This window comes from Bombus terrestris, chromosome 5 (genome assembly GCF_910591885.1).
Source record: "Bombus terrestris chromosome 5, iyBomTerr1.2, whole genome shotgun sequence".
NCBI classification, from domain to species: domain Eukaryota; kingdom Metazoa; phylum Arthropoda; class Insecta; order Hymenoptera; family Apidae; genus Bombus; species Bombus terrestris.
The window spans coordinates 7604535-7621326 of NC_063273.1; the positions used below are offsets into that span (position 1 = coordinate 7604535).

Sequence of the window (16792 nt, forward strand, 5' to 3'; positions counted from 1 at the left end):
TCAATTTTTACGATTGCAAGAAGTTCCAGAGCTCCGATCACCAATGACCAACGTGGCAGTCAAAGTGTTAGAGTTACGTAAGAAGTGGGCAAAGGAGCCTGCGATTTGGTCTCAAATGCAGTGGTTATCGCTTTATTCTCGATGACCGGGATTTCTGTTTTCCATTAGAGCAACTTTATCGAGAACTTTATCGCGAGTCGACCGTTTCTTGGAAGTAAATTTTTTCCTGGTAAACGGTACTATTATCTCTTTCGTTCTTGTTAAACTTGCGGGTCGAGAGAAACTGTTGGCGAAACTCAAACGTTGGGGAGGAGTCGACGAAAAAATCCCAAGTTCCTTAGACCGACTTCGAAAAGAAATTTTGTCGTGTTCTTCCACCCCCTTTTTTTTTTATCTTCTTCGACGGAATTTCCTACTACAAGTAGAACGTGAAAGTTGAATCGTTTCAAGAGCCCTACTCGACGTCCCCCTCGATCCAAGTAAGTCTTCCTTCGACAACGCTGGACATGTCGCGAACTAAACTCTCGAACATCACGCTTTACATTCGTGAAATCTTCTGACAATATCGAAGGGATCTGGTTCGGGACGCTTGCCACGCTTGTTTAGGCCCCGTCCATACAGTATTTTTTCCAACGTTTCTCTTATTTTTCTATCGATTTCCCTCGGTCAAAATGTTTCTCGAACAGAGAAATATCTTTCGGAGACACATCTGTGTTTGACAGATGTTACGCCCTTCGGTTGCAGCTCATGTTTTACCAGTTACGAAATTCTCCGGCCTTTTTTAATTTACGAGCGCAACGGACCCACACTATTCGAGTAACTGTTTTTTTTCGTTTATCATTCCGTCACGGTTTCTATGGTTTGTGATATAATTAACGAAATCGGAGTAAAGAAGGAAACAAGTGACAGCATCTGTAATGTGGATCTCTGTGATAGAACCTAAAGAAATTGGAGAAAGCTGTATAAAGCTGATACATAGTTCAAAACCCCTAAGAATCGTTCAGATTCTTAGAATTAGGTCGTCCGGAAAGTGTCTTTCTTCCGCAAACATGTTTTCTACAACAATGCACCTTTATACAAACGCGAAACCAAGTCTGTGAAATGTCGCGGTGTTTATCTCAACAGGACAAAATGCGTACGTAATTCGACAAAATAATATAAAACAAAGACGTTATGCTTCTATTATTTCCTCACAAAACGAAAGGAACTTTCCGGACAACCTAATACATTGACCAGGCTATGGCGCGATATTATCATCATCGAACCTGGAGATGTATCTCCACCGGTGGGGGCGTAAAAATTCAGCAAAAATCTCCCAAATAATTATTCAGAAAAAAAATACATTATATCTATCCATCAAATCTTTATCGATGCTCTTTGCACCCAAAATAAACGGTTTAAAATTGCCGAGTGTACAAACGTTCAAAGTTTATGCAAAAAAAGGACGCGAGGCAAAAGGAAAAGCGAGATGATTGATTAAGTGTTCAAAATTCCACGTCGATCAACGGTCGCATAAATAAAACGCGGTCTAAATAGCGGCGTTGCCATTAAAGCGACATCAAATGTACATTAGAAAACGGCGCTATCAACGTCTCGTAAAAATCAGAAAAGTCGTTCACGACCAGCGCCATTAATATTCCCACTCGACGACGATAATACCAAGGGACGCGGCAGTCGACGTTGGAGCTACGGCAGAGGTGGTAAAGTCATTCCAGGGGAAGAAAATAATGCAAACGTTGATTCAGAGGGGAGGGGGGAAACAAAGGGTGGAGTGTATTGTACGCGTCGAACGCGGTGAATGGAGTTGGCGTTCGAGAAGTTATGAATGAGCTTAAGAACCAAGTGCGTGCGCATATGTATGCACACTTGCGACACACGCGCGTCTGTGTGCGTATACACTGGGTGTTGAGAAACTAACCAACGATATTTTTGTACAGTGCGATCTTAGAGGCACCAAGGCGACGAAGAAAGTTTGCGTAGAAAAATGTGGTCCGAGGCTTATCTTCCAAGTCGTACACAATTTAGTTTTACGATTCGAGTATACCATTAGTTGGCGTTAGGTTGACGAAACTTTATTTCTATTTCACTCGCGTTTCATACTTCTTGTTTTTTCCCCATTTTTTAACGGGAAGTTAAGTTTAAAGTTGAACGCGTCAAGCGACGAAAATTGGCTTTTTATCTCGTTTTTGCAGCGAAACGCGCGAACATTCGTCAACGTAAAACGAACTTATCGATTTATACAGATATCGATGTATCTTTAGCGTAAAACTAAATTGCTTATACCTCGGGAAAGATATTTTCGTACGAGAAGCATGTTCGTCCGTGTTGATGTCTAAAACAACAACATATTAATATCGCCCGTTAGTTTTCTTCTCACCCCGTATAAACTCGCTTATTCACTCGCTCGTCACCGCAAAACACCGCTGAAACCTGGAAGCAATAGCAGCTTGTTCTGAAATATAATCCCCTTACATGTCCTGTTTCACCCTTCCTTTTCAATCGGTTTACCCAAAACAGAGGGCACGCTTGTCTGTTTGTCTTCTCTCCTTCTTTCTTCCCCTTCCCCTTTCTTTACGCTTGTTCTTCTTTTCATGTTTTCGGAGGCCCGGTATTGTCGAAACGACGAATGAAGCGAAAGAGGAAGGGTGGCGCGCCGCTCTCGTTTCACGAATATCTTGGCAAACGTGATTGCGACACACCAACAGGGGAAAGTTGAAAACTCAGAGGAAGTAATTATTAATTGGAACAGGCACGGGAAACGAGGCTTATCGGTCCATGATAGCCGTCGCATAATTACGCAGCCAGATTATTTTTATCGGAACCGAGAACGCTGGAAACGAAATTTCGGTGAAACCAGATCGCGGCACCTGCTTCAGTTTCTTCAACCACTTTCGTACTTTTAGCGAGCTTCGCGTTAAATCGTATAACGAACCGAGCGAGAAACTTTTAATTGATATATTCTTGAAGCATTAAATAAAGGTGGTGATATATATATATATTATATTTTATATAACATATTTATTTATATGTTAAATAAACACATAATTATTTATTTATTAATGTTTCCCAAGATATATTTATCTCAAGATTAATTATAAAATAATCATATTTAAATATTTAATTTTATATATTAATTAGTTTTTTTCAACTAATGCTTAAATATATATATTAATTTATAATTATATATTTACATGTACATATATATACTAAAGTTATATATGCTGGGTTAAAAATTAACGTGTGAATTAATATTTTGGCGATTTCAATTTAGTTGCGTAGTTTTATTTTCAGTTTCCTAATTGAGAGTCACAGGGGAAGGTATGATAAGGTCAGAGTTTTCGCTAAAATCCTTGTCGATTAATTTCTGAATATTAGCAGTGTACGACGCTATCATTTCCGGTCCTCTATATTATATTAGTTCTTCCCTTTTTTCATTTTTTCTCATCGTGCAGGATACAAAGTCACGTTTCATTGACGGCGAAACGCGGCGATGCATGGGCCGGTTCATTAATCCTAAGATTCCGCGGCGACAGGAAATTTGTCTTGGCTGAAATTATCGACCCCAGCGTCATCGACGTTTTCAAAGAACCGCCACGTTGATGAAGAAATTCCTGAGCCGGTGACATTCGCCTGGCTTCACGCTAAATGATGATAAAGTTGATGCACGAACGAACTTGATGCTGATGAAACTGTGTAGAATATTCAAGCTCATGGATCTGCCGTGATTAATGATCCACGTTATTTCGACTATCAAGCAGATATTTAACGATCCCCGGTTTGATCTAGTAAAGGTTTGTCACATGCTCTATAGGTAGAAAATCAGATAGCACGAGTCTTTTATACTCCGATATTTACTTTATTGCTAATTCTTCAAGTAATTAGTAATTCTAGGAAAAGTCTACGTCTTTTTCTTTTGTATACCCGTGGCCTGGACATTGGCTTTACGAAGAGAATAGAATTTAGCGAAGCAACAAATTAAAAAAGGAGACGTTCATATTATCGTGAATACGAATGTTGTTTTTGGGTCACAAGGTCTAGAAACAGAAGAGCTATAAGTAGAGCTTTATTGCTGTTTCTTGTAGCCTTCAGCTAAAGTTACACACCAATGTTCAGTTTTTGGTAATGTCTTTCGCTATAAATGTAGTATCAACGTGCTCCCTATCATATTTTGTTGTAACGTAACACTGTGAGAGTGAGCATGTGGATTAGCATACATTGTACATGTTCTTGTACATTTTATATTTCTTCGATGTATATATCAGATAATCTCAACACTAACTATTTAGACTATATATGGTGACGGAAGATCATCGATGATTCTTTTTACGTTCGCGGGAAAGTGACACACGAATGCTAAAAAAAGGTATTTTTACGATCTTGTTTTTTTTGCTCCGTGTTTCACGTTGCATCGATCTATCACTTTTAGAATCTCTGTTTAGAAATCTACCTTGCCTCGTCGATAAAGTCAGAATTTCGTGTTCGTTTCACATTTAGATGGTACGTTACGTTCATTTCTATTTCTAGAACCTTAATTTAGAAACGAACCAAGAAAAGTGTACCGTTTTTTTCTTTATAAATAAAATTAGTTTCCTTCTTGCGTTTCACATCTGGATTTTTACATTGCAACCGCTCCTATCTGTAGAATTTTAATCCGAAGATTAACCAAGAGCGTATCCTTTCTTGTAAACAAAAATTAGTTCTCGTCCGTCGTCCCACGGTTTTAATTTACATCCTGCCGACTCTTATTTTTAGGAACTCCGTTTGCAAATTGGCCGGAAAGGTATCCTCTGCAAAGGAAGTGTATCAAAGTAGAATTTCTTCCTTTTCCTTCTCTTCGATACCGAAAGGAACGAGAGCAGTTGTGATTTATACGATCGGCATCGTAAAACCATGCTTCCTCCGTGACAGTCGATTCGTTGATTGGGATTAGAACAATTTACGATTCTCCATCAGTGTGACGTGTTAGTTTTCACCGGGACGACAAAGGGAAAAATGGTGCAGAAGCGGCGGCGGAGACAGATCGGCAGCGGCGAGAGAACAGGTGAAATGAGGTAGAGAGAAAAAGCTCGTTCGGTTGGCCTGGTTATTTGTCAGCCTGTGGAACTTGCTGTTTGCTTCACCGACGGCAAATAAATGTTGCAGGGTTACGTGACAAACACTTGTCGATTTTCAGACGCGCCGTTCTTCCGTTGCGTTATTATTTTGCAGTTAAATCAGCGCCGCAAATTACAATGTATACGCGATCCATTTACACGGTATGCGTTCACTGTGAAAAAATAACCTCGTTTTTCCGATACTCCGTAAAATAACAACAACAGAGATCGAATCGATGAAAATTAAAAAGAGAACCCTTCGTTATTTGCAATTTAAATTCTACGACAATGCGAATTATATTTGATAGGAGTAACATTTTAATTTCGATTATTCGCGTGCAAGCGCGGCGAATCGCAGTGTCCTGCGAATATTATACCTCGATATCCTCTCTTTTCGCTCCCTCCTTTCTTCCTTTTCTCCTTTCTTTTTTCACGAACGTGAGAATTAATTGGCAATCCCGTTTCTGCGCGGTGAATCGAAGATGCACTCGAGCCGCAGCTTCGCGAACAGGTTTTCTTTTAAAGCACGAGCTAGGTCGACGGCTTCTGTAACGCGATCCCTCCACCGCGTAACCTATCGTCTAGCCCACCGCTGGTGGTTCTCAATTTCACGGCAGAAAACGTGGCCGGCTTTCTCAAAAATCACGGTTTCTCGCCTCATCGTCTTCGCTTTGTTCCCATGCCGCCGTACTTGTTTTATTGCATTTCAGCAAAGTGTCTGCCTGACGTGCCCACTCGTACTCACCTTCCGATATTATGTCTGCCATTCTTCCCGAAAATTAATTTATGGTAGCGATATTTTCAAACGTCTGCGAGTCTCGGAATCTCTCGTAAAGCGTAAAACTGCCTGACACTAAATGGCTAATAAACATAAAAGTTGGAAATAGCTACAAGGATGGTTCCTCCATTCTTCGCTGTTCGTCTTAATACACTTGGCAGAAACTGTCTCTGCGACAATCTTTGAATGATCTCTGAAGTTATAATTTGTATTTCGATGAATTAATAGCCCCGGAAAATTGCATAAAATTTGCAGTCTACTAATAGCTTCTAACTCTGCTAAGAACCATCGAGTTCTCGGCCACTGAAAAGAGAAATCCGATTCAGCGTTCGAATCGACAATCTCGAACGAGTTAAAAATCGTATTAAATCGTCCGAAAAGTTTCCTTCGTTTTATAAGGAAATAGTGGATGCACATTTTCCGTTTTATTATATTTTACCGAATTACGCATGGTCCATTTTGTTCTATCAAGATAGAAATCACAATGTTCTTAATCACAGATTAAGCTTCATGTTTGTACAAAGATGCATTGTTGCAAAAGACGTTCTCTGTAAAAGAAAGACACTTTCCGAACGACCTAATGAATATCCTAAAGCTTCTCCGAAAATCATTACACCTCATGATTATTAATTACATCAATCTGATGATGATCACACCCATCTCCCGCCTGCTATGTAACGAGCCAATTACCATAGCGATGCGTTGGAAATATTTTCCTCCCCTATTAAATGCACCCTGGTATGTTACCAACGAAACAATCCACCGTGACCTCAAGATACCTACAGTCAAAGATGAAATACGCAAGTCCAGAAGCAGATATAACACAAGAGTCAACAACCACCACAACCCACTAGTCACCCAACTACTGGACACGACGGACCAGATCCGCAGACTAAAAAAAAAATACCCACTAGATTAAATCCTTAGTTTCTACTAGAACCAACAATATAAAACTATTATAATCCATGTCATTGTATCACGCCAAACTAAGTTACTGAAAATTCTCAACGATAATTGATTGTAAATATTCTAATAAAAAAAAAAAAAAAAATATTTTCCTCTGCGTATCTGTAGCCAGCTGCAGCCGGTCTCTGACGAAACGAACCACGTGATTTCTATCAATACGCCTTCTATCTCCGGTCCAGTTTTCGTAAAAGTTTCACCGGGTAGCTGGTTGACGCGCGACCGCGACCGATCGCGTCATATATGGCTGTGTTCTTGAAACGCGAACGATCGTGCCACTTTTACGGTGTTCTCTGGCGTGTGCAGCGTGTGCACGCACCGCGTTCCTCGCCAGCTCTCGCCGCTTTTCCTTCCAGCGTGTTCCTTCCTTACACGCTAATTCCCCTTGATTAATTGGCCAACAACACGGAAATAACCCGCGAGGCCCGTTACCGACCTTCGCAACAGCTTTTTCTTCCTCGCAGCGAACATAATCCGTTAACCCATCGAGATTACGCAACGCGTGTCCAAGAAAAATTTGCACAACGTCGATGTTCCCTCGCGAGAAACACCAGCCGCCGCTCGCTTCTCTCCAGTTGGGAAACCACTATGATTCTTCTTGACAATCCTTCTCTTGTCGCGTTAAAAGCGCGTGAACTGCATTCAGACATTCTCTCCGGAGAAGAAAAATCTGTTGGTCCCGAAACAGACGTGGCGTTTCAGGGATAACACGGCATCTTCAACCTGACAGCGACTACGTGGCTTTGTATTTTCGGAATTTTGAAAAATGTTTTCGTACTGCATTTTACGGTCTTCTGTCTCGCGAGCTGCGAGTTAAGCAACCTCTCGTATCGTATTGCGACGTGGGTGTTCGGAATATTTTTTGGAGAAATTCTAGCAGCAGAAATCGTAACGTTCTTTCCGTGTTTCTGCTCGTATACATTATATTTGTATAATTTATGTTACGAGAATGATCCGTAACAGAGAATTCAAGTATTTTTGCGCTCGAGCGTGCAGCATTTCCGGGCGGTGCATGGCTTCAACCATACGATTGTTCACTTTATTGCTCAAGCAGGACACAGTTTATCAAAACCGTTTCTACGTCTTGCAAGCGTGACGAATCACCTTAACGCGAGCTTACGACCAGCGGTCTTTATCTTGGACAGTATTTCTGCTTGCGCGAGGCAGATATTACACCAACACATAGCACGTTTACTTACCGTTGCCACACGGATCGTGAAGATTCAACCCTTGATTCGTATGTTTAAACTAAGTTAATTCTTAAGTCGTAATCGTAGGTGAGCTATAGAACTTAGAGTCAAGTTACTTGGAATTAGAGCGTTTCATTCGTACGCTGCGGAGCCGAAGTCGCGAGGTGAAACTTTTATAATTTACCTTGCAATTTTGAAATAAAAATGAAACGAATGTCTTTTTAACTTCTCCTTCCTCGATCGTGTCGATAAAAATAAAAATAAAAAATTCGAAATTTAACCAGCATCGTACCGCCAGCAGATCTGGTTCGATTAATTTCACTAACATCGCTTATCTTAAAGTTGACTCATTATAATAATCAACCTGTGGAATCTCTAAGATCCTCCTGAACATAGATTTAATAACTTTTCTGTGTAAATTCTCAATTGCATACCTTACCTCATCTTCCTGATTGTTGTTTCTTATTTCGTTTTATTGTCTTATTAGTTTATCTATCTTTCACTATCTTCTCTGCATCGTATTTTTTTCTATTTCGCCAAAATGATCTTTCCTTGCCGCGAAACTGATAATAAGCGAATTAAAGAAATAAATGAATAATACGTTCGTTAAAGATTTCACTAACATCGCCTATGCTAAAGTTGACACATTGCAATAATCTTAGATTCAGCTAGAACCAATCATACGATAATCATTTATTGTTTATGCTATAGTAACACGCCAGAATAATTTACTTATGATTCTCAATGAGAATTGATTGTAAATTACTTCCAAATAAAAAAGAAATACAATAATCAACCTGTGGAATCTCTAAGATTCTCCTGAACATAGATTTAATAACTTTTCTGTCTTCGTTCTCAATTGTATGCCTTGCCTTCTTCTTCCTGATCTTTGCTTCTTATTTCGTTTCATTATCTTATTACCTTATCTATCTTTCATTATCTTCCCCACATCGTACCTTTTTCTTTTCGCCAAAATGATCTTTCTTTACCGCGAAATTGATAATAAGCGAATTAAAGAAATAATATCCTACTGAGTTGGCAACTAAGTGATTGCGGATTTTGTCGATACCACCTAATGACAAAATCCGCAATCATTTAGTTGCCAACCCAATACAAGCGTTCGAATACTTTCGCGTGGTTTTGTATAACTCGAGAAATCGTGATTGCTTACAATTTCACGATATCGGTCGAGGGTTCGAGTCGTCCGTGCTTTGTCTTACGACATCGAGCCCTGAAATTCTACGAGGATCGCGAGATATATCAGATCGCGGTTACTCATAGTAGATGAAACGATCCTAGAGCGATTGCGCGGATGTCACGTACCGCTTTGCATTCATCCCGAACGTTTTCTATCTGGCTGCAAGAGCAATAAGCGCATTCTTGTCCGCGAGGCTCGCGTGCATCGCGAGATAAACTGCAGATGAACATAACCGCGTGGAAATTGCACGGTTCTCTCGTAATATCTGACCGTTAGTCTCGTGCCACGACACATGATTTTGATCGCGATTACGCCTCGCTCAGGGCGTGGCTGAAAATCGCCACGATTGAGAAACCTGCCCGTTCGATTGACCCTGTTACGTTGCGAGTTGTTGTGCCGGTAAACGAATTGTAGAATTTCCCAGTGCGTAGGAGTCTTTAAAGTACGTTGATTAGTATAGTTCTGTTTTTGACTATCGGAAAATTTCTAGAAATTTAAACGCACAAAGTTTCGCGCACAGCGTGGATGCAAATGGGTTTTTCGATCAACTACATAAGCTTGGAGTGGATCGCGGAAAATGCTAAACCGTCGAACGCGTAGGAGTTTCTATGCCACAAGTCCGTAAATTTGAAGTGTGTTACAATACATCGCGCGATATCTTATGCTAAGATCTATGTTTACGTACATATAACTCGTTATCTACGCTTTACATTACTTCGAATTACTTCATCCTAATTGAACGATAATTTACATATCGTGTAAAAGCGGCACCATGTATAATACGACATTGAGTAATCAGTTTCGTAATCTAACTATCATATCAAATAAGCGAACGTGCATGATGCGAAAACAGATTAGCAGCAGCAGAATAGCGCAATGAATCTGCGTGTTTACTGTAGCGGTAAACGGAAGAAAATTACCCCATCACGCAGTTCCAACGTTTATAACGAAAAATGAGAAAATCGTCGCCTGTAGCATTGCCAAAATAAAGGACGATTCGATCAACCACAAGCATTTCCACGTGTTTCCAGCCGCAGCGGATCCCTCTGTTCTTTCGCTGCGATCTGTTGACGCGATTTAAAGAGATCCGTCACGAGGTAACTGGATTCACCGGCGGAAAATGGACGAGAGTGGATTAACGGTGTGCCACGATAGCTCTCCTTTGGCTATGGATCGACAAATCGATCAATGGAAACGATAGTAGTCAACAGCCAGCAATAGCTATCCAGATACCTGTGCATGATAACGTCTGCGTGTCATTGACTGCTATTTTCTTTTTTCTTTTGTTTCCTTTTTTGGAAAGATTTACGTGGTACAGTTAGAAAGTCGAAAGCCACCTTTTTATTTCGACGATCACTGAGCTCCGCTGTGTAAACTAATTTTACAGATAGATTCACTTGTTATTTTCATATATATAGATTTACGTTAGTTAGAAAATCGAATAGCCAGCCGTTGGTTTGACGATAACCGAGCGTGGAAATTAATTCTATGGAAAGACCTGCGTTAGCTATTTTTGTGGATAGATCTATCAGTTATTTTTATGGATACGTCCTGGGTTGGTTAGAAAATCGAAAACCACCCTCCGGCTTCAGTTTGACGATCACTGGACTCTGCTGTGTAATCTAACACCAGAGGCTCGTTACTTGGCTAGACCTTCCCTCGCTCGAGGTACATCGTGTTACACACTCGGACTTAGAGTGAATCTGGTAAGCGTGCGTATTATCATGTCCAAGGCTCGGGGTGTTGACTGGAGAAAATACGTACACGGCCAACGTATCCTCTTTCTTGGTCGTTAAAAGAGGTTATAGGTTGATGCACGAGATTTGGATGGTTTTCAGCTCATCGAGGTAGGTGTTCCCCAACTAAAGCCCTTCCCTTCTTCTTTTTTATTTTGCTACTCAAATTTCGCCTTGGTGACTCATCGCCGGATCTCTGGTATTTTTTAATTATATCAGAATTTTATTTCAACGAAATATTTAGAATTAATTTAAATGAAATAAAGTAGACGCCCTTCAGCATCTGTCTCTTTGAAGCTATTGGATTTTTCACCTACGCCGCTACATGCTATTTCATAATAGCATTATTAACCCTTTGTACTTGGAATTTTATTTCAATTTCGTTAGCAGCAGCTCCCAACGCTTCTAAGTGTTTCATTTGAAATTTACTTTAACCAAAAAATAAAACAATTTAAATAAGTAGAGGAAGAAGGAAATTCACTTAACACTAGAACTATCGATAGTTAAGGCTATTTCTATTTCTTTAAAAAGTACGTAATAATAGAATATTTGTATATTTATTGATTTATTACTTTCTGACAGAAGCAATTCCATGTTATGTAGTACATTTTTGGTATTTTTAATCCAGCTGGGACCATGATTCATAAACGAGAGTTGACACATTTATAAAATTGTAGAACCAGTGGTATTTCTAGTGTTAACATCTAGCGATCTAGTGATCGATTTGGAACTTTCCTGATAACTGTATCGTCGTATTGAATGATACGCAGTGAAAATTTTAAAAACGCGTGGGAAGTTGTATAAAACGAGGAAACTGGTTAATTGGTATTATTGGTATAAGTGGATACAAAATTATTTTCGGTCTGAATACATAAAAAGCAAAATAAAATTCATTATATTATCCTTTTAGTTATCGTTGCGAAAGTCAGTACATCATTGCGGGAGAAAATATAACAGAAAATATGAATTTTAAAATAAAATTGTAAAACCAGTCAATTTGAATGGCGTGGTAGTTCTAGTGTTAAATACCAGTTTTATTCACACTATTGTTGTATTTTCTAATTTTTAAGTGTATGATATATCTTGAAACAATTTCCAGGATGCGATCCTGCTTTCCTTTCGCACGTTTCACAAAAATGGGTGCGACTCGACAAAGGAGCTGCTGAGATAAAAACCGATGTCGAGTCACACTCGACAAAGGGTTAAAGAGTCTTTCGAAGGAAATTACCGATAATTCTAAATCTCATTGTTCACCTCATCCATCGAATCCATTTAATTCTCAATATTCGTCGTCATTTGGATATCCGTACGGAGGATGGAATTTTAAAAACTCCGTGAAATTCCTGCAGAGAAATATTCCGAGTAAAGTCTTTCTTAGATCACTCGGGAAACCGAGCTACAAAATAGAGGCAGAAGCTGGTCTGCGTCGTGGTACCTGAATTACATACGTCGTTGCAAATTGTCCGTGTTGTCCAGTCGTAGCTGGACGATTCCCGTGAGTTGCCAACGGGAACGCGGAAACTCGCGTCGCGGACGGACTAATCGCGTTAGAGATAATTCAATTATCCTTCGTACCGTACACTTATGAACGTGCCGCGAATTAAGCCGTTCTTTCCTGCCTCGTTTCACGGAGAATCGAAAGATCTGAAGTGTTTTGCCGGTATACCGAGCTTCGACCGTAATCACTGGCTCGAGAAGCTTTTGTCTCTGGGACCGGTGTAGCCGCGTGGATGCACTCGTCTCACAAGTGCATTCCCTTCCTTTTCCAACCCAAGCCATCGTCCTTTGTTGCCGAATTCTCCGCGTGTCTCATCGTCAAACCGCGTCCTTTAACTCTCTTCTATCAGCGTGGAAATTCTTCCATTACAAAGATCCTTCGGCTGTCCACAAATCTCAACAATGTTCGATAGTCGTTAGGGTAGAGGCGGAGTTTCTCAAATTGGCGAACAAGTGGAATTGAAATTTGATAGAACGTCGATGAAAATGGTGACAAGTCGATGAAATTCGTAGTTTGCCAGAAGCTGGTTAAAAGTTGTATCTAATCGATGAAATCTGAATTGGTTTACAAGGATGTGGAAAATTGCGCGACGCGGCTTCCTCGGTTCTAACCTAAATTCTTCACGTTTTCGCTAGCAGAGAAAGCTTCCGTGTTCGAGCGGAATACGCCGCGTGTTTTTACTCCCCTTTGACTGGCACGAGCACACAGCGCACTGCTACGTGAAACGTACAGCGTAGCAGGGCTGCTTTCAGGCCGTAATTCCATTTTGGTCTGCCTGTGGTGATCAACCGAGGCGCGCTCGTCCCTAGTTTGGCCGACGATCCACGCCGCTTGTTATATAGTTTCGTTCTGCTATCCTTTTAACGGGCCGCGCGTTATTTTGGGGGATTGATGTAAACCGGCTGCGTGGCCGATGATGGCATCGTTTTTCTGCAAACCGCAACGACGGTGTTAGAGTCATCGTTAAAAGCCGCATTCTCATCGAGAGGATAACCGGGGTCTTTTTGTTGCCTGGTTGTTGCACCGTGTTTCGCACGATCGCCAACAAATATTCTTCGTACAAGCGCAGAAACGTTTTGTTCGAAGGAATTGATCGAGATGATAGAACGACATAATCGGAGTAACGTTTGGTTTCTGTTCGGCTTCCGAAGCGACAATTGTTCCTTTACGAGGAACAAATTGTTGATACGCAAGCGCGTTGTGTAATAGTCGACGAGCTGTACAAATTTGTTTTCGTCGCCATACGTTACCGCTCGATTTCTACTTTTCTTTCATCTTTATCTCGCTGAATGGCGGCGGAAGCAATTTTTGTTACTGATAAAAGAAACGATAGGAGATACGAGGGAGATTGGGCAACAGCCAGCTACTTTCTCGGCGAACATGGAATACAACGAGTAGAAACTTTTTCAACAAACACGAAGAAACCTTGGCCAACAACCAGCAGCGGTTTCGAGAAACATGCAGCGATATCGCACAACAACCAGCATCTTTTTCAATACACACAGACGAACTTTGGGTAACAACCAGCAGCGGTTTCAAGGAACACGGAACGATAGCAACCAGCATCTGTTGCAGGAAGAAGCTTCAGACAACAAGCGGTAACTCACTCGCGAAACACGGAGAAACGCCAACCAACAAACAGCAGCACGAAGAAACAGCAAAGGAGAATCGGCGACATCTTCCAGCAACGTGAAATATAAAAGAATTTGGTCGTTGTTGCTTGGGCGAGGAGCGAGGACGGTGCTTTGGTATACCAGTGAGGTCATCGTCTGAACAGTGGATAAAAGAGGAGAAGAGTCGGCCGGATGTTTGACTAAGGTAGAACGACGGGTATATAATGCGGTTCGCGTGGAGAAACTGATGACTCACGGGCGACAGGGTGCCACAAACGATCGGTGGCGTCGAAAAGAAGTTTTTTTAGCAAGCCTGTTTTTCCAAGGAGCAGCTCGTGCCTCGAAAAAGTTGACTTTAGATACTTGTTTGCTTCGTTCGATGCTCGCTTGTAGATTAGACTGCTGGTTGCTCGTGTAAGTACACGATACAACGAGATGCCTATGGCGTATCGCGTCTGCTATCTCGCCAGTAAGCGGTTTTGGTATTCTGGTTGAGTGGTTATTTCGATACTTAGTATCCGGGTGTTTGATGGGCTATCGGGCTATTGAATTTGAGTCCGTTTGATCGTGCTTTGGTAGAATGCAAGTACAGCTGGCGGAGGCTATATACGGCTGTGTGTTAGGTAGTAAATTCAAGAGTTGAGACGCAAGATGCAATCGAGATTGATGCAGCTGTAGGCTAACGTAGAATGCGTGTCTTATATGTATGAGACTGTGAGAAACCTAACCGATCAAGCTCACCTTTTTCTTTCTTTTTTTCAATGATTTTTTTATCGATCAATACGATATATGAACATTGTACATGTACGATGACCACAACGACCACGACGTATAAGATGCTGTAATTATTTTGAACAATTTAGTAGAAGTAGCTTGAATAGCAGGTTCGTAGAACCTGTCTTTAAGATGATACGTTTCGCAACGATTTTTTAAATATGCCACAGACAAAGAAGCAATTTCAAGTTGACATCATACGACTCGAACGTCATCGTATGACATCACTTGCATGATGTCTCGAGTGACCATTTTTAATGCTCGAAGCATGTAACGTTCGACGCCTGATCGGTCTCATAACTTCATTACCATATATTGTCGAGAGTACGTAAATTCTCGATTCTTAAGTACCTGACTTCTGTTCAGGTCTTCGAGTACCAAAGTACTTGTATGCGTTTGAAGATTCCAAGCTTCTCGTATTTGAACATTAAATGCTTGAACAGTGAATGTTAACTACGGAATAGGAACTGTAGGAACAAACTTCTGCCTCTTTTATAGTTTCCTGCTGTATTCCTAAAAGCATTCGATTCTCCATAAACATACCAGCTACGCTTAAGTGCCTTAGATGCATGTTTCAGAGAAACTGTAACTCGCCTGACCCATTTAATATTCAACCATTCTAATATCTAACATCCAATTCTAATAATTCTAATAGCTTTGATCCAAGTTTTATGGGCATATGCAGATTACTACCGTTTAGATGGGATTATTTATCATAAATATCTCCGGTATTCCTTCTTTTTCTGTCAGTCCTATCTCCTTAGGAAGTCGTAAACCGCAAATTAGCTTTTCTTGAATCGTCTGAATCGTCCTAAGTCGGCGATATAGTCGTCCAAGTGTAGTTCACGCGCAGGATAATCGAGCGATTGCAAGGCGAAAGACATTCTCGTGGTGACGCAACAATGTTGCATTCCAGCCAACGCCGCGGTTGTATCGAAAGAGACGCGAGACGAGCCATTTTTGGTCGTCCGATCCCCCGCGAATCATTCTTAAATTATGCCATTCGCGATGAATAATTGATCAACGAGGACAGAAGATCGTAACTAGAATTGATAAGATCGTATGCATCTGCATGTCGTGGAAAGCGACCAGCGAACAAGTTACAGCCAGTGTCTACTTTCGATGAATTAGACGGATGACTCATTGGCAGATTCATGAAGCGGCAGTGGCGAGTCTGAGCTTGCACAAGAAAACAACCGCAGACGACATTCTTCCCCGAGGACTAAGCTTATTCGTTCGATCCTGATGCTCGTTGTTTCAGTCATCGGTATTTTAAGAACTATTGAAATGAATTGAACTGGTATAGATAGAGATACTCGTCCATCTTTTATATTTGCAGCGGATGAATCATCCGCCGGTGTTCGTTGAATATGTAATAAGCATAAAGTCGCCTTAATACTTTGACAGCTACGTTGGTCAAATATGAGCCGCCACGGTTTCTCCTATGACGCCACGCTGGTCATTGGTAACCACATTGTAAAAATTGTATGAAAATTGACAGAGTATTTTGAATATAACCGATAAATAGAAGATACTTTGAAATAAAAAGTGCACCATTGAACGATTAAACATTTTTATTAGAACATCAATAAAAAGAAAATGAGAACAAATCTTGCATCTAACTGTGCACTGTGTTTGCATCCATATCTTTGAGGGCTAATCTACGAATATTATTATAAACACACCTTAGAAAATAATAGTAAATGCAGCTTTGTAATCATATAATTGAAGTTAGAAGTGTGCACATACCTTAGTATTATATATAGAATGGGCAAATACTATTTACTAATATCTTCAACATGTTTCGACAATATATTCTGCACGTTTTGCTTACGACGAAATAACAAATGCGAATGGTTTGTTGAAATAAACGAAGCCTTGTTATAACATGTCGCTATCAACTGTTACCAAGGCGCCACCGTGGGTCACCCGTGACCACCAATAAGATA

At 40.7% G+C, this 16792-nt stretch overlaps 1 protein-coding gene across 3 annotated transcripts in view; it reads left to right on the plus strand.

Moving 5' to 3' along the window:
- Window positions 1-16792, plus strand: part of LOC100645828 (dystroglycan 1) — a 106573-nt gene that overhangs the window by 22639 nt on the left and 67142 nt on the right. The window lies entirely within an intron of this gene.